The 19377-nt window shown below is 36.6% G+C and overlaps 1 long non-coding RNA gene across 1 annotated transcript in view; it reads left to right on the forward strand.

Annotated features, from left to right (window-relative positions):
* The first annotated feature begins 885 nt into the window (after positions 1-885).
* LOC144288231 (uncharacterized) overlaps positions 886-19377 on the forward strand; it is a 70669-nt gene continuing 52177 nt past the window's right edge. Inside the window, exons 1-2 of the long non-coding RNA XR_013356200.1 lie at positions 886-1032; positions 1927-2077. This is a non-coding gene — a long non-coding RNA (uncharacterized LOC144288231). The remainder of the gene's footprint in view (positions 1033-1926; positions 2078-19377) is intronic.

The following is a 19377-nucleotide window of genomic DNA, read 5'->3' on the forward strand; positions in this document are numbered from 1 at the left end:
TGTGGTCACAAATTCCTTCACTTTTTGTTTGTCTGGTAAAGTCTTTATCTCTCCTTCTATTCTGAATTACAGTCTTGCTGGATAAACTATTCTTGGCTGCATAGTTTTCCTATTCAGCATTTGTTGAGGCCTGATTATGAATACGTCATGCCACCTGCTTCCGGTCTGCCATGTTTCTGTATAAAGATCTCCTGCTAGCCTTATTTGTTTTCCCTTATAAAGTTAGAGATTTATTTTCCCTTTCTGCTTTTAGCATTTTTTTTTCTCATCTCTGTATTTTGCAAATTTTACTACAATGTGTCTTGGTGTTGTTCTGCTTCGATTGATTTTGATGGAAGTTTTCCGTGTCTCCTGAATTTATATGTCTGTTTCCTTCCCCAGAGTAGGGAATTTTTCAGCTATGATTCCCACAAATAAAGCTTCTGCCCTCTTTGCCCTCTCTTCTCCTTCTGGGACTCCTATGCTATGGATGTTATTCCACTTTATGGAGTCACTGAGTTCCCTAAGTCTATGTTTGTGATCTAATCTTTTTCTTTCTCTCTTCTTTTCAACTTCATTATTCTCCAAAAATATACCATCTATATTTATTTGTTCCTCGGCTTCCTCCAGCCTTGTGGTCATTACATCTAATTGGTTTTGAATCTCTAGGATTTTTCATTCATTGTGGTCTGACTAGCTTTAAGGTCTTTTATCTCTGTGGTAAGAGACTCCCTGGGATCTTCCATGCTTTCCTCAAGGCTGGCCAGTCTTATGATTGTTGCTTTAAATTCTGGATCAGGCATATTACTCATACGTATTTCGATTAGATCCTTAGCCATGACCTTTTCTTGTTCTTTTATGATGAGTTCCTCTGTCTTGGCATTTTGTCTAGGTCTCTGTCCTCTCTGTTAGGAAAGCTTGTTATATTTCCTGCTCCTGAGAGTAGTGGCTTTTTAAAGAAGAGGCCATATGCTGTCCAGGAGGACACTGGCACTTCAGGAGGTGTATGCTGTCTGCACCCTGCTGCTGTGTTTAGGCTGCTCTTTCCCTCAAGTGAGTCTTCTGCAGAACTTCTCCTTGCCTGCAGTGGTGAATGTTTGGACCTTGGTCAGAGTGTGGCAGATTTTAACTAGGTGTGCTCTGGTCTGCTTATTAAAAGAGGCCTGATGCTATTTCCACTAGAGCGAAAGCTTTTCAGCGCTCTATGGTCACTAGATTTGGTGCATGTGTGCAGGGTGTGTGCTGGTCTTCTGGGGCGGGGGGAGCTCACTGCTCTGGTTCTCAGGCACATTTACCCTAGTAGAGAAGCATCTGCAGAGCACAGAGGGGTAGGGCTTGGTGTAAGCACCTCTGGCTTCCTCTGTTGGTGCTGCTTCCTGAGGTTAGTTTATGCTAAGGAGTGGGGAGAGACATGGCATCAGCCAGCTTTCTTGTCCCTGGAGAGGAGAGTTCACACCCACTGCTCTCCAGGAAGCCCTCCCAGAAGAGAAAACAATCTCCCCTGTGGGTCCCAGGCATCCCTCAGATCTCTGCCTTCTGCTCCCCGCCCCTCCCCCTCCAGCAGTGCTGTGCACCTGTGTTCTATTCTGCACAGGTCAGTTGAGTTTTAAAACTCCAAATTTTATGAACTGTGCTGGTCCTTTAGGGGGAGGGTGTCGTTGTACTGGGACTGATGCAAGTTTGTCCCAGAAGGACAGTCACATTAACGCACAGGAGCATGGGATTTGGAGTAAAACACAACAAAGAGCCATTGTCCAGTTTAGCAATACTCAGCAGGTGTCTCTGCACCTATGCTGGGGAGTGGTGGAGGGAAATGGTGCCCACCAGTCTTTTGTCCCTGGAGAGGCAATGCCATCTCTTCCAGATTCAATTTAAGAAGGTGGAACCGTGTCTCTGTCTCTCCCAGTACATCCCAGGGGATCCTCAGACTGTGCCATCTGTTCCCAGGCTTCTTCACTCCGCCACCGGAGCACTGTAGTGACCTCAGGGTTCCACAACAGCTACATCGTGGTCCCCTGAAACCTCAGTCTTTGAGCTTCACAGGCTGTAAAAGCTCAGGATAATCAGCCCCTCTCCTTTCCCCAGCCAACAGCTCTGGGTAAGTGTTTTCCTTGTGCAATCCCCTGTGTGTGCATCTCTCTCTCTCTCTCTCTCTCTCTCTCTCTCTGTTCAGGGTTCCCTACCAACCACAGCATCCACGATCCACCTCTTCTCTCAACCATGTCTCCACGCCTCCCACAACTTGGCCTCTTCTCTCCCTCCAGTTGTGCAGGTTTTTTCTGTCAGTCCTCAGATTGATTTCTTGGGTATTCAGAATGATTTGATATTTATCTAGCTGTGTTTGAGGGATGAAGCAAGCCTAGGGTCCTCCTACTCAGCTGTCTTAGCTCCTTCAATTAAATAAGTAATTTTCATCTCTTTAAAGTTTAACGATGGATTCTTCACTTTCTTATTGCTCCTCACCCTTTGTTCTGTTAGCTGTATGTGATACATAATAATTCACCTTCACGATGTGTTCATGTTTATGGTAATGTCAATCAAAAGGTTTGAGTTAAATGTGATTTTAAGCAGTCAATCTAAAGAGATGATCTTTGGGAGATGACAGTAGATACCTGGTCTGTAGGTTATTGGCTAGCTCATTGCAAAGCTCAGCAATCACCGTGAGGTTTTCATTTCACAAGGCCAGTACTTAAGGAGTAGTCTCATTTGTGTTTGAGTGAGAATGCCCTATCACATGGCAAATGTTATGAAAAAGGGAGACTTCCAAACTACAAAAATCTTTCCCAACAGGGCAGAAATACAATATTTGCTTACAAAGACAGCAGATTCATCTAAGGACATGTGACAATATAGAGTTTGTCATACGTTTTCAAAAAGTCATCATACTAAAATACAGCTTCTTAAGTAAATGTTATAAAGAGCTCAGTGTGAAGGTTGAGACAGATCATTTACATGCTGCAATAAATACTGTCCTATACAATATGTAATAATATATTCCTCCCACAATGGGATCCCTGTTTAAATTCATTCAAATATTGGATTTTAAACAATAATTAGTTCACAGATTTAACCATATTTTGCTCCTTTGCTTGGCTGGTGTGTAACTGTTACATTAGTGTAGACTGAAGTTTGCAAGTTTTATACACAATATAAAGGTTTTACATAGAGATAATGCCTAGAGAAAGATCATTTTATTTGGAAGATTGCCATTGAAATAACCATGAAACCAATTTCTTTATGAATTACAACTTATAAACACTATCAATTGTAATTCCAAACACCATACGTTGGATAGCATTTGTTATATAAATAATGAATAAATTGCCTTGCGATAATTATTTGTTCTTGGCTAATTGTTTAGTGTACAGAATTTGACGGGCCTCAATTTTTATGGGGGAATCTATTTCATTTTTTAGACACTATTATAATCTTACATGTTTCTATATTTATTATGTAACATGAACTTATCTAATATCTATTCTTTTAAACACTGAAATCCAACTTACGCATATTGAGCTGCGTCTCTATACTCACTAAAGTTGGCATTCAAATGCTTAAGAATGAGGACCTTGCCATCAAGGAGGGATCCTGGAATACAGATTGGAGCCACAATAACATGTAAAAGGACACAAAGGAAAAAAGAAGAGTCCAATCCAGGTACTTATTAAATATTGAGGAGTGCGTAGTGTAGTAAGTGGACCCTAAAAATTTACAGTGAAAAAGAAAAAAAAAAAAGAAAAAAAAAAAAAAAAGACCAGAATGACTATTGATCCTATTGGAGCCTTTGGAGCCTTTGAACCTATTTTCTAATTGTTATTGTTTCTACATCTGAACGTATTTATGAATTGAAGTGTGTTCTACACTGCACTGACCATTTCATAAGTGTCCTAGAGGATCACCATCCTCACTGGGGGGGAGAGCAAATATAGAAGTATGTCACTAAGAAAAATCCCCTGCCTCATTTCCCCAGTGAATGAATCAGGTTCTAGCATGAGTGCTTCTCACTTTATTCAGCTTTTGGGGAACTGGAGACAGAGCAAGACTCTGAAAATAATTACAACTTTCCTATTAAAGCCTTTAGAAAAGGAGGCAGCCACCAAATAAAGGCATTCTCCAGACGTACCACCTTAGGATTCTGGATTTGGGGTTTGGCATGGCCACCAGATACAACACTTCTGATTTATCTAACTCAGCTTCATACTGAATTCTTATTGAAACTGAATGCCTGATTCATAGAAGTCTAGGGAGTTTTCAGCCTGATAAGCCCATTTTTGAGGCTGGCTAAACTTACGCTGCTATACGAATAATACTGTAAGATGAACCTTAAGAGTCTTCCTTATTAAACTAACTACCTAACTAACCAAGTAACTAAAAAAACAAAAACAACAACAAAAAAAAACAAAACAAAAACAAAAACAAAAAAAAAAAAAGAAGAAGAAGAGGAAGAATTCTCCCTTATAAAATGAATGTATTATATTGAAGAATTCAGCCAGCCTGGCCTCAGCAGCATGCTGGCTTTAAATGAAAAGATGATGGCTATTTCTATGGAGGAAAATACGATCTCCCATTGTGCTGCCTAAATCAAATTAGAGCCACTGACTTTTTTGAGGTCCCAGATTCAGAGTCTCCCCTAAATCCCTAGGCCTTGTTTACAGATAGTTCAGCTAAACTGAAAACTGATGATGTCTGCTGTGGCTGTTCAGCTTGAACACAAGCAGCTGTGCAAAAACAAAATTGGATATGGTTGCTACACTCAGTGGGGAAAACTCAAAATTTTAGACTTGCAGATTAAAAAGGAAATACAGTGTAAGACCAAGAGCTGTGTTAGCAGATTGTGGTTGCTGGTCAAACTATCTGGATTATTTGCTCAGATGCCCAAGGTAAGGGCTCCTCTCTGATGAGACTAAATGGAATCATGCTTGCAGTATCTAAATTGCCACAATGGTTGAATGGATCCATCACTGTATTGGAGATGGCAATACACACGCACCATTATAGCCTGGACACAAGGTAATGGACTCTGTATGTCTGTCACAGAGGAGGCTACTGCTTCTCAAACTTGTGACTGACCTGTTTACCTTTAAGTGAGAGAGTCCATATCATAGTAAGTGTGGTGCTGCTTACCCTAAAACATTGACTACATCGGATCTTTATCCTCATGTGGAGGCCCTGCGGTGCTTCATCAGTATTTACTTCTGACTTCTTAGGTGATTGATCAGCTATCTCTGGCCATCCCATTGAGACTCTTTATTTATTTATTTATTTATTTATTTATTTATTTATTTATTTATTTTTATGATAGTCACACACACAGAGAGAGAGAGAGAGAGGCAGAGACACAGGCAGAGGGAGAAGCAGGCTCCATGCACCGGGAACCTGATGTGGGATTCGATCCCGGGTCTCCAGGATCGCGCCCTGGGTCAAAGGCAGGCGCCAAACCCATTGAGACTCTTGAGACAAATATTTGCTGTATGTTCAATTTTTCTTATGGAAAAAGTCTCTCAACAATAGACTAATACTCTTACCCTACTTCCCTTGCACTTCCCGGGGGCACACACCTAAGTAAGGCAGTTCTGTTATTAAAGGCAGATGTTCCCTGAAAGAGATTATCTTATCTAAGCTTCTTACAGAATAATGATGGAAACAAAAAGTTAGGAGATTATAGAAGTCATAGGACCAGCATTAAAATCCTCCCTAGACATTTCTGACCATAGCTCTTTTTTCTAACTTTGACATACCCAGTGGGTGGCACTCTATCTGGATGGAATCCTGGGTAAAAGTAGTTCTCAGGGATTACAACTTAATTCCAGTTAATTTTCATCAAAATGCTTTTCCCCTCTTGCACCTGATTCTTCCAGATAAATTATTTTGGTGCCAGTAGGGGATGACTGGTAAAAGATGAAGTTGTATCTTCTGGAACTGGGCACCCAGACTTTATGCCTGTGGAGAGAGAACCCAAACCAAGAAACCTAAAGAGGGAATGCTTTAGGTTCTGGGAAGTGTGTGTGTGTGTGTGTGTGTGTGTGTGTGTGTGGTCAGGGGATAGCACTGATGTTCGTTATATTTCAAACATGTACTGGGAGGTTTCATCTGAATAGTGTCTTAGTGCAGCTTTTTCAATTTGTCATAAATGCCTCTGAATATAGCTCAGTCGGCTTTCTATCTCAAGTCAGTTCTGACCCGAGACTATGGTGGATGACTTCAGCTCCTGAAAGTCCCAAGCGTAACACCTCAAGATGCTTCCGCATATTGATTTGAGATGAAAAATGCCACCTTGCTGATAGTGTAGATAAGCAGGACCAACTGAACTGGCTGTACCCGGAAAGTTCCTCACAAAACAAGGGCTGGGAAAAAAACCAAACAAAACAAAACACAAGGGTTGGACTCACTCATTACTCAGACTGAACTAGGAACTAGGAACTACAGCTTACTGACCAGCTATGAGGCCCCATGAGAGACCCGATGAGATGCTACATTGGAGGCATTATCAAACCATATCCCTTATTGATATATGTCCCACATGGGGGTCTAAGCATTATAAACAACTGTTTTTAAGAGACAATATATATACCCTCCTATTTAGATGTTGGGTATTATCTTGCCTTCCTCTCAACACATTACGACTTGCACCTTAGTGGTGGTAATGAGCATTTAAGGAAACGCCACTATGAATTAAGGTAATTCTTGAATCTTTTTTAAATTTTTTTAATAATAAATTTATCTTTATTTGTGTTCAATTTGCCAACATACAGAATAACACCCAGTGCTCATCCCGTCAAGTGCCCCCCTCACTGCCCGTCACCCAGTCACCCCCACCCCCCCGCCCTCCTCCTCTTCCACCACCCCTAGTTCATTTCCCAGAGTTAGGAGTCTTCCATGTTCTGTCTCCCTTTCTGATATTTCCTACCCATTTCTTCTCCCTTCCCTTCTATTCCCTTTCACTATTATTTATATTCCCCAAATGAATGAGACCGTATAATGTTTGTCCTTCTCCAATTGACTTATTTTACTCAGCATCATACCCTCCAGTTCCATCCACGTCGAAGCAAATGGTGGGTATTTGTCATTTCTAATGGCTGAGGAATATTCCATTGTATACATCTTTATCCATCATCTTTCGATGGACACCGAGGCTCCTTCCACAGTTTGGCTATTGTGGACATTGCTGCTAGAAACATCGGGGTGCAGGTGTCCCGGCGTTTCATTGCATCTGTATCTTTGGGGTAAATCCCTAGCAGAGCAGTGCAATTGCTGGGTCGTAGGGTTTCTTCAGCTGGCTAGATCCAGGACCCTGGGAATCATGGCCAAGGTCATCGCTGGAATTTGGCTTCATTCAGATGCCAGGATTCCTGCTGACAGTAGATTTGAGTGCCATATAAACAAGCTGAATGAATTTTGTACTGGCCAGTGTTAGGTTAAGCAGAGAATCTGATGCAATAGTATTTGCATGGGAAAATTTACCAAAGACTTTAACAGTGTGGAAACCAGGGGTAAATCTGTTGGGAGACAATTTGCCTTGAATATTTGTGCTTTTCTGCCTGGTTCAGATCTTTGAAGCAAAAGCACATGTTTAAACAGTAAATATACCTTAGAAGATTGAAAGAATGTTTCTATAAATACCTCTGAAGAGATCTGAAAACATAAAGAATTCTCTTCCCCTTCCTGGGGACTTGAGTATACATTTGAAGGTAGAAAACCAAGAGATGCACTTCTCTGCTCCTCCAGAAGAAATGCGCCTAGGTAACCAATCTGTCTTACTCACTAGTATGGACAATGGCGATATGTGTCAGCAGTCTACAAAACTCAGAGTTTCTTAAAATTTGGAATCACATAGTTGGGCAATCTATTGTATTTACCTAAGTTGCCCCATAAGGATTGGGATGGAGCCCTAAGCACTAAGACACTCTGGCTGCTCTAAGAAGTGGCCAGTGTCTCTGACCCCAGGATACGGTATCTTCTGTCAGTATGGGTCTATAAAATGATAGCAGGCTTACTCATTAGCTTGCAAGTAGGGTAAATCCAGTCACTTGACAGTTTCTGATCTAACTCTTGGAAATCTAGATTCGGTGTCATTGTGAGACTTTATCTAAGTCTAGTGATTTTGTGCATGATTATGGAAAGGAATACTAAGTGATGAAATGCACAATGCCATCATTCAAGGATATAAACACATTGTACAGAAAAATGTATATGTATTCTAAATCACTGGTGAAAGCTGACATGGAGACACAATAAGCAATTACTATAGATAACATAATGTAAGACAAAAGTGCTAGAATGAGGACAGGTGGGTGGGTGAATGGGTGAAACAGGTGAAGAGGATTGAGTACACTTATCATGAAGAGTCCTGAGTCATGTATGGGATTGCTGAATCACTATTTTGTATCCCTGGAATGAATATAACACTGTGTGTTAATCATACCTGAATTATATATATAAATAAATAAAAGTAAGTGCGATGATAAAACAAGACATCAGCTTAAGTGAGGAATCAGTAGAGTACGCTTCAAGGATTGGCTTGGGAAGAAGGATAAAAGAAAATGGGACTGTGAGTTTTTACAGACACATAAAGAATCTCTAACTTAAAGGAGTCGTTAATCATGTCATATGCTTCATAGACCATGTAGTTGTGTAATTGGCTATAGGACGTGAACAGGGGGGAAGCGATTAGTGACTTTGGTAAATAAGGGATTTATTTTTGAATGAATGGAATAAAACCCAAGTAGAATGGGTAAGTGGAGGACATGAGGCTAGAAAGTAGAGACAACACTTTTAGCTAGCTCGTCACAGATATTTTACTGTGAGAAGTGATAGAGAAATGTAACAGTGGCAGAGGAGAACATGGGACCATGAGAATGTTATTTTAAAGATGGACAACATCAAGTGTTTGAATGTGGCAGGGGTGCTCAGCGGAAATGAAGAAATTTAAGATGAAGGAAGTGAGAGATTAAAGGAAAGAGTGAAATTGTGTACACAGGACATGAACCTGAATTCCAGAGTTTATATATATACTATATGTTAAAATTGTATGTAAAATAAAATATATGTTATACACACAGAGATGTAAAATACGTATACATATATATGCTCAATAACTCTGGTTGTGTTTCTGTGAAGCCGACTTTCCATTATATTTATACAGTCCCCAAACATGTGTTCATAGGTATGTTACCACCTTACTTTTAATCAGGCCTGGTAGAGAATAAAGAAACAAGTATATATGTATTTCTTTCTCTAGGAGCAGAGGCTGAAGTTGACTAACGCTTGACTGAGGTAGTTCAGAAAGGCTACTCGCTGAGTAATCTTTCTTAATTCTAACATAATTCACAAAATAAATTAGAACACAAAAATTAATATATTAATTGGAAGTGTCATTTAAAAAACTAATTATTTTAATTATTTTTAAAACATTTTACTTATTTATTTAGGAGAAGAGAGAGGGAGCATGAGCACGAGTGGGGTGGGGAGGGGCAGAGGCAGAGGGAGAAGCAGACTCCTTCGTGAGCGGGGAGCCCAGCATGGGGTTCCATCCCAGGACCCCAAGATCATGACCTGAGCCGAAGGCAGATGCTTAACTGACTGAGCCACCCAGGCGTCCCTCATTATTGTAACTATTAAAATGTACTCAACCAGTGGTTTTATTCAAAATGACCACTTGTATTCAAAACAACTGCTGGTTTCACAAAATCCAATATTTTATTATTAAATCTCCTCTGATCAGATACCACCATCCTCTCCCAAATGTGTAAAATCTAGCCCTTTTTCTCCCCGCCTCCCCATGTTCATATTCTCTACTTTTTCTCCCTTTTACAGGGTCATGAATTACTTGTCCTGCTAATTATTTGTACTTTTCCTATTTAACTTCCTTCTTTGTCTTTATCTCTAATCCATGAAAATGATCACAATGTAAATGGCTTCATGCTGGTAGTTATTGTAATATTGTACCGTTTTGTGGTTAAGTTGTAAAGATCTACATGCTAGGCCTAAGTCACTGGTAGCAGGTCTCAAGTGACCAGGCAGGCTGATCTCCAATTTAAATGGCAATTCAAAATGTCTTCATTTGACTGACACTAGAATTATGATTGGCGTAATTTGATTTTTCTTGGCTAGAATAAGCACTTAAAACTAGCATACAGCACAAATCAAAGTTAGTTACTTCATCACCAATATGAAGGTGACGATTATTGAATGCACATATTAACACTAGTAGAAATCAAACTATAAATACAGTATTATATAATAGAAATGTCCCTTAGAGACTATGTTTGTGTCAATAAAATATAGAGGAGACATAAACCTTCCACACAGTGGAGAAATGATTCTAGATTTAGAACACCATTTTCATTTTTCATGTTCTTTCTGCTGGGTGAAAGAAAATTCTCTGATTATCCAGATGGTTCTCCACATTTCACATGAGATGAATATTAAATGAAAAGGCAAAAATCATGTCTGTCAGACTGCAGTCCTGGATATTTGGACTCATGAGATTATTCTGAAGCATCCCAACTGAGTAAGCAAAAATTAAACATTGTTTTGATGGCTAGAATGAGCTTTCTCATTATGCTTTTATGTTACCCTCCGTGTCGATACTGTGCTTTTTATTTGATAACAGATTTTCATAACTGAAATAATATAATGTCAGATGGCTACAGCATACAAGTGGGGGAAGAAAGAACACACATGTCTATGACATTTGAACTATCCGGGACTGTAGAAAACTATGTTGTTCAAAGCTGAGAATTTGTTAAATCCAATTAATAATTATTTATAGAGATTAAAACACAATGAGGAAAAACAATGGACAGACTTTGTTCAACATTAGCATGCAGGAACAAATTTCATGTTCTAAATAAAGCTGTTAGAATAAAAAAAAATAGTTAATGTAATGCTGTTTCTCAATTCTTAATTTAAATATCTAATTACATTAAATATCATTCTCTTTCTTGGAAAAATAAATGTTAACTTGTATGCACTTAATGGAATTTCTATTAAGTTTCATTTTCCAAGCTCATATGAAATGTTCTAGTTATCCCTGAAACTTAAGCCCAGCTAAGATAGAGTAGAAATGATAGCTTGCTGTGTTCATTAGAGTACTTAAGGCTCTTGTTGTATTTCCTGAGGCACATACTCACATGCATATGTATAGGAACAGCATGTGGGGAGAGATATTGACAGTATGGTTAGTTTAAGTTTAGGATTTCTTGTCATGCTTTCTGTGTTTCTGCAATGCACTGGATTTTGGAAATGATTTATGAGTCATGTGCATGATTGCTTAGTGTTGAAATTACCACTGCAAGAATTCACAGTCTGGCTTGTTTGCTGTTACTGACAGAATTTGTGGGTTCAGGTTTGTCATACAAAGCAAATTGAATATCAGTCACTGATGCTTTTGTGATGCTTTCGATATTTAAAGAGGATCTTACCATTATTGTTTAATTTTATCCTCAGAGTAATTCTTTTTAGGTACTGAAAACATCACTACTCTTATTATAAGTAAAGAAATCTGTGGTACTTGGGGGTTGTTGATTTTTATGAGCATATTTTTAAATTAGGAAATAATTTAATTGAGGTTAATTGAGGAATATTAGGGGGATACCCAATATCTCTGGCAGAAGGAAGAGTTTCTGAGCTTCTGTTTGGGAAAGAAAGATATATTCCATTGACTTCCATTGATTTTTCTCAAAGACTTATTTTTGCTATATGTAGACTATTTGACTACATGAATGCCACAATATTTATATTGTATTAAGATAATATTTACTACTGAATCTGCAAGAAGTACGCTAACAAACATAAAATACTGGTATTGTATTTGCAATTCATCTGAGAAGTCATGTTCTTCAGAACAGAAATTGTATCTGGGTGACAAGGTCTAGATGTGATGCTCACAAAAAATCATTCTTCCTTCTTCTTGACCCAAAGTGTCAAAGCTGTCTAAAAATATGTAATATGGGCTAGATGCTAGAATGACAGTTTACATCAGGAGAAAAGCTAAGATACAGGGGAAATATGCACATGAAATATACTTGAGAGGTTGTGCTAGCACACTGGGAAATTAGCAGAAGATGTCTCAGGCAACATAGGGACAGACAGACATTACAATCCCAGGAAACAATTAGATATAATATAATATCTGTATTTGTAAACTTGTTTATATTAGAGTTCTATTTTCTCCTGCATTTAGTGATTCCATCATCAAGCAAATATTTTTCAGTCCTCTTACATATAAGATTCTATTCTAGAAACTGTAAATACATCTATAAACAAAATAAATATAACTCTTTGCTTTAATGGATCATTTCCAGTTATGACTGTATTCTAAATTTTTCCAAGCTCTTCTAGTTGGGTTAGTTGAATTAAAAGAGCTTTTCATTTTGTTTTTTGCTTTGTTTTTTCCTCTCCATATTTGCAAGGGAAAATGCAGTGATAATCACTGATAGAAACAAAATAGGAGGAGGGATATATGGGGAGCAACTAAGCAACTGCTCAGCTACCTCTTTTTTTTTTACCTAATTAGCTGATTTTTCCCAGTTAAGAACCTTAGAAATTCTGGATATTGCTTAATAATGCAAATTTCTTTTGTCCCTCTAGGGACTGTGTTTGGTTTCTAATTCTATATCATCCTTTTAGAAATCACCTGCATTTTCTCCAAGCATTAAGTAATGGGGGCCTTCAAATGTATATCAATATACATTTAAAAATGGATACATAAAATATCTATTGGTTTTCCTATATATATACACACACACACATACTTGCATATGTATAGTTGAGTGTGAATCTTTAGTTTGGCATGATTTTGTGATAATAGTTGTTTTGTGTTTTGTTCTGTTTGGCTGATATAGAGTCCATAGCATAGCTCCAGGAATATAATCATCCCTAAATATTTATATGGTTTTATTACTCACATATACTTTCAAGGATTATTCTAGAGGATATGAATAGTCTATAGGTGTATTTGACTTCTATAGCTGTGTAACAAATTGCCACAAACATAACTGTTTAACTAGCATGCATGTATGAGAGCTCACAGTTCTGTCAGTCAAAAGGAGTTCAGGTACAGCATCACTGGATTCTCTCTTTTCAGGGTCTCAAAAGGCTAACACCAAGGCATCTGCCAGGTTACACACTCATTTAGGACTCAGGGTCTTCCAACTTTATTGATTTTGGCCAAATTAATTTTCTTGTGGTTATTGGACTAAGATCCTCATTTTCTTGATGGCAGTAGGGAGAGGATGTTCTTAGCTCTGAAAGGCCATGCACATCCCTTGCCACAAGACTTTTTCATCTTTAAAGATAGCAATGGAAACTCTTCATGCTGGATTCCTCTTGTAACTTAGGATACCTTTCACTAGGAATATCTCACCATTTTTAAGGATTCTTTTGGTCAGGTCAGGGCCACCAAGGGTAACCTCTTTTTTAAAAGTCGACTGTGCCATATACTGTCATGTAGTCATGGAGTGGCTAGCCCATCACGGAACAAGAATTTTGTGACCATCTGAGAAATCTGCCCACTCTCAGTATCACTTAATATGTTATAAAGTGAAACTCATCTGTGCTCTCACAGCATGGCTGGTATGGATCAAGATAATAATGAATTTGTGTTTTGTAGTATATGCATAATCTTTTTTTGACTATATATAGGAAGGGATACATTCTTGCTTTGAAGCTATCATTTTAGGGGTGCCTTGGTGGCATGGTGGACTAGTTGTCCGACTCTTGATTTTGGCTTGGGTCTTGATCTCATGGGTCATGGGATCTATGGTGCAGTCTGCTTGGGATTCTCTCTCTTTCTCCTCTTGCTCCTCCCCACCCCTGCTTACACACACACACACACACACACACACTCAAATAAATCAATCAATCTTTTTTAAGAAAAGAAAAAGAAACACTATCATTTTAATGTAATTCTATTTCATCCAGGAGGGACTTGGAATTCAAAGTCCAAGTCATAATAAGTTATCATTATGTGCATTTATTAAATGGAAGTACCAGAGAAACACTTAACAATCTGAGATAAAGAGTTGTTTTAAAAAAATAACTATCCTGATGTCACCAACTTGATTCATGAACATAAAAGGAGTTGAATCCAAGAACCCAGAATCAGTTTCATATTTCCTTTAACACTAGATTTTAAGTAAAACATCTAAATTACTTTCTCTAGTTAATAACATAAAGTTTCAAATGGCAATAATTAGAAATGCTTGACATTATTTCTAAACTTACTTAAAATCAATATAATAAGGTTCAGATTCTATTTAGAGTTGAAAAATACAAACAAGTTCATATATATATATAATTGAGTATTTAGAGAAATTATTTAGAAGTACACATCTGGGATACTTTGATCAATGACTGATCAATAAAAGGATGTGTGTTAAAAAAATCACAAATCTTGCATCTGTATGCTTGAATCACAATCCATGTTATTGACACTTATATTTGATTTGGGGGGTTAGGTTTAATTTAGAACCCTAAACAGACTCATTCATTTTCTCCAGTAAATATATTTTTAGAGCTTGGTATCTGCCAAACATGTACTAGGTTATGTGGAGGGCAATGGGAAGAGGAAGAGAGAAAAAGAACAAACAACAGAGTACTGACTAGATGAAGAGCAGAAGGGATTGTGGGGAAGAGAAACAAAAGAGCACAGAAAAATTAATTAATGGAGGAATCAAGATGACCAAAGAAAACACCAGCAATGGAGAAATAGGAGGAGGAAGAGAAAATGGATTGGCTGGAAAAAAAAAAAAAAAGCTGGTAGAATTAAATAAGTAAACTTCTAATTTTGGCTTCACCATCCTTTGACTTGAGCATATTGCCTTGAGATGACACGATGTCTGAGCCTTCAGTATCACATTTGTATACCAGACAGATAAAAGGAGACCAATAGAGCATATGAGTGGATACTGACACTTGGATAACCATGCAATAACTTTCTTTTACATCCATTGGTAAAAAACTATGACACATTATCACTGCTAACTACAAGGGCCCCTGATAACTGTTAGCTGGCACACTGGTATATCATCCTCCACACCCTCAAAATCAAGGATCTGTCAGGAAGGCAAACATAGTAGGAAAATAAGATGGTGAGTAACAACACACTTGATCTCTGACCCAGAAGATGGAGATGCAGGTATTTTGGAAATGGTACAAAGACAGAAATTTCCTCTGTGAAGGCCTCCTTTTTAAAACAAGATCCAATGCTTAAGATCAAAGAAGTGCTGGTAGGGTAAAAGTTGAAGAACTGAAAAAGAATTGTAAATAAGAACAGTAAAGAAGGCTTGTTTAATAGCCACAAAGAAACTAGGTATGTATGGAAATCATGAGTCTTTCGTGACAAATAAAAATTTTTAAATGTTTTTCTAATGGTTAGCAACGTTGGTGTTAACCAAGAAAGACAGACATTTGTATTAACACAGGGTTGCTATTAGGGAGTTAAAGTTATTGAGGAAATAATGTGTTTTTTTTTTTTTTTTTTGAAATAATGGCTTAAATAACATAGCATAGAAAGTAAGCAGAGTAGCAAAAAGAGAAACACCCAATAAGACTACTGGAGTTAAGGCTATGGATTTCAAGTAATGGTAAAAAGAATTATATTGTGAATAATTGAGTTGTGACACCTATAAAGATAGATAGGTAAGGTCAGATTTTGAAATAAATTTCTGATTTCAGTGGGGGTAATAATTTCAGTGTTAATATGAGAGAGACATAATGGCAATGAACAACTCAATGTCTAAGGTCTTGATGACTGAAGAGGTCAACAATCTAAAAGTCTGGGTTATTGGACAGATCACAGATATGGACTCTGAACGTATGTGGATAACTGCATTAAACTATTTGGACAAGAACAGGAAGACTATAAGCCAGTGCTAAAACAAATAAAAGGGAATAGATAGAAAAGGCCTGAAAACTGAAAGTTACTATCATAACAGAGTTGGATTTCCTTTTAGATATTGATATCGATGAAAAATGCAATAATCGCAAACTTCCATTTGAGATAGAAAGCAAGATTCCAGAGAAGACCAAGTTGGTGAACATATTGGGAAATGTAAGAATATCTTTTAACCTCAGAATAGTCTTCTACAGAAGACACAAAGTGAATGGAAAAGGAGTGAAATATATACTAAAAAATGTAGACAGCAATGAAACAATAGTCCTGGTAAGAAAGAAGCAAAGGTACCAGGACTGTAAGATATTGAAATTGGTGCAAGCTGGAAGGACATTTTTGACTCATATTTTTTTCCGGTATGCAAAAAGAATCTGAACTAAGATGCTAGAAATACAAATGCAGAATTAAGTGCACACTGGTTAGTGTGAAAATAACAAAATCTGTTGATAACTTCTGTCGCCAGGCTATGGATACAGGGTTCATTATACTGTTCTGCTAACTTGTATAGAACATTGTAATACCGGTTCTTTCCATGTCTATGTGAAGTCTACAGAGTCAATGTTATGAAGATTTTATAATATACATTAAAATTTTATAGAATTTGGCTTCCATTAATAATGGAGTCACTTGTTTAGATTGGCCTACTCACATAAAACCATTACAGAATGTGATAAATGTAGTAACATTTTAACTATTCAAAGGCATTATAGAGTAACTAAAGCAGAGGAGAGGGGAGGAAAGGAGAGGGGAATCTCCTCAAAGTAGAATTGGAACACTTTACATCTCAATTTGCACAGGACTCAGATGGCAAAATCCTCAGCCTTCCATAGAGAAATCTAAAATTAATCAGAGGCAATAAAAGTAAATCTAAAATTGTAAATTTTTGAAGGATTTGAAGAATATCATCATGATTAAGGGACAGGTAAGGATTTATTTAGTAGAATGCATAAAAAGATTCACAAAAGAAATAAAGGAAGATTAGATTTCATTAACATTTTAAAGGTCTGACAATCAAAGTTACTTTCAATAAAGTTAGTAGGATAGTCAATTACACACTAAGAGAAAGTATTCTCCAAAAGATATATTTTAGAAAATTATATTGCCTAAAGCTCAATAATATAATGATGCAAACTGATTAAAAATGGGGGAAATCATTTGAAAAGATACTTTAAAGTACATAGCCAGTGGTCAATATGCCCATGAACAGTGTTAAAAATCATTTAGTCATCAGGAAGTATAATGTATATTGGCAATGAGATAACATTACATAGCCACTGGAATGACTAAAATAAAAATGTAAAAATGATAACAATAACAAACGTTTGCAAGGATATGGGATAGATTTTTCATATTATCCTGATTCAGTCCTTTTGATAAAAAACATATGTCAGTTTCTTATACAGTTAATTAGGCAACTACTCTTTCATCCAGTGATTTCATTATTAATTCTACATTCAAGGGAAATTTTGTAAAAAGTACATTCTTTATTCACAGTATTTCAAAACAGATAAAAAATTGTCTATGATCAGGATAAGAGATAATTTGTGATATCTTCATATAATAGGATGTGACATCATTAAAAAGAATGAACTACTGATATACGCAACATGGATAAATGTCACAGAAATTTTGCTGGGAAAAAATTATACCCAATTTTGATTCAATTTATGGGAAGTTATGTAACAGTAATGCAATATTAAAAAGAAAACCAGAATGGTGGATTTCAATTGTATGTTGGGTTGAATATGAAGTAATATATGAAAATTTGGGGGGAGATGTAAATCTTCCATATTATGATAAAGGTATGCTTTCTAGAATCATATGCAGTTTCAAATATGTATATATAAGATTCATATGTTTCAAGTAAATTAATTGCATTAAGAGTGATAATAATAATAGCAAGAGTGAAAGTCTGAAGGTACAGGTTGCAAATAATGGAAGAACGTTGAGAATTGCTGAATCCACAATTATGAATATCGAGAAGATTATTATACTATCCTTTTACCAGTGAATGTTTAAATTTTGCATAAAAAGTAAACATCTATTGACATGGTAAGCAGATTTGCACTTCATATTCTTAGAAAAGAAGAACAAAAATGTAGAACTGTAACTGAAATTAATTGCATTAAAGAGTTTGAAAAAATATGTATGATTTGGAATGAATCCTTATTCTAATTTGGCATAGGACAGGTTCAAGTAAATGTAAATATTTACCAGGAATTCATTTTAGGTGAAGACCTAGGTTTGAGAAATTTAGTGTCATAAGTTTGAAAGTATCTTCCTAAAAGTTCACATTAGCAATGAGATTTGCAGAAATAAGGACTGCACAGGAATAGAAGGCTAGAGGGCTGCCTATACAATGTTGAAGGTGGTCTGTATTTTGAGATCTGCAATAACTGAAACCGGAGAAAATTCACAGAAAAATAAATGAAAAAGAACTACATGATGACTGAAGTGAGGGAAGAAAAAAGTCTTTAAAAGAGAGATGAACAATTGGCTAAGCCAGTAAAAGACTAAATACTCATATGGGAACACTAGATTTTCCTACTGTTGAGTGATCAGCATTGCATAATTTTCTTTTTTCTTTTTCTTTTTTTTTTTTTTTAAACTTTGAAAGAGTCTCAGTATCTCTAAAAAGGAAAACTGACATTTCCAGTGCCTGGATTTTCACTGAATGAAACAAACTCCTTTAGAAGAGAATTAAAGAACAACATAAAAACACCCTTTAAAAACTAGTTCTGAAAATATTTTTGCTTTATTTTAGTCTGAAAAATTGGCCAATATTTAAAACTTTGGGATTTAGTTCACAAACAATGAATATCCACAACACAGTTCTATTGGTGATGTATTCACTTGGGTAATTTTTTCTTTAAATTGTTTATAACATGCTCATTTGCTTTTAAAAGCATATGAAGATGATTCTCATTATTTATATAAGGACAATTCACTCATATGTCAACTGACTTTTGACAGAGAGTATGCTCAAAGTGCTAAGTATACTATAAAAAAAACCCCTCAATACTTCTCTCACTGTCACACTTTACACAAAACTAACTTGAATTAAATTATAAACCTAAGTATAAAACAACACTGCAATAACTCTAGAAGAAACTATAGAAGAGCATTGTATCAACTTGGAATAGGCAAGATTTTCTTAAGCTAAAAAGAAGCAATGATCATAGAAATAGACAAAAAAAGTTTAGTAATATGAACTACACAAAATTAGAACTATCAGGAAAAGACACTTCAGAAAATGAATGTGTAAGCCCTATACTTGGAGATATTATCCACAACACATATACCTGCAAAGGAAGTATACACAGATTATTTAAAAATACAACGGAAAATGAGAAAGATAAAAAACAATTAGAATATGCAAAATACTTGAACATTGACAAAAGTAAACATATGAATGGCTAGCAAGTATATTTCAATTTGGAGTTCCAGATTCAGCTTCAAAATAACAAGAACTTGTGTCACTTTCATAATTACAGAAAATCTGG

The sequence above is a fragment of the Canis aureus genome, chromosome 18 (assembly GCF_053574225.1).
Source record: "Canis aureus isolate CA01 chromosome 18, VMU_Caureus_v.1.0, whole genome shotgun sequence".
NCBI classification, from domain to species: domain Eukaryota; kingdom Metazoa; phylum Chordata; class Mammalia; order Carnivora; family Canidae; genus Canis; species Canis aureus.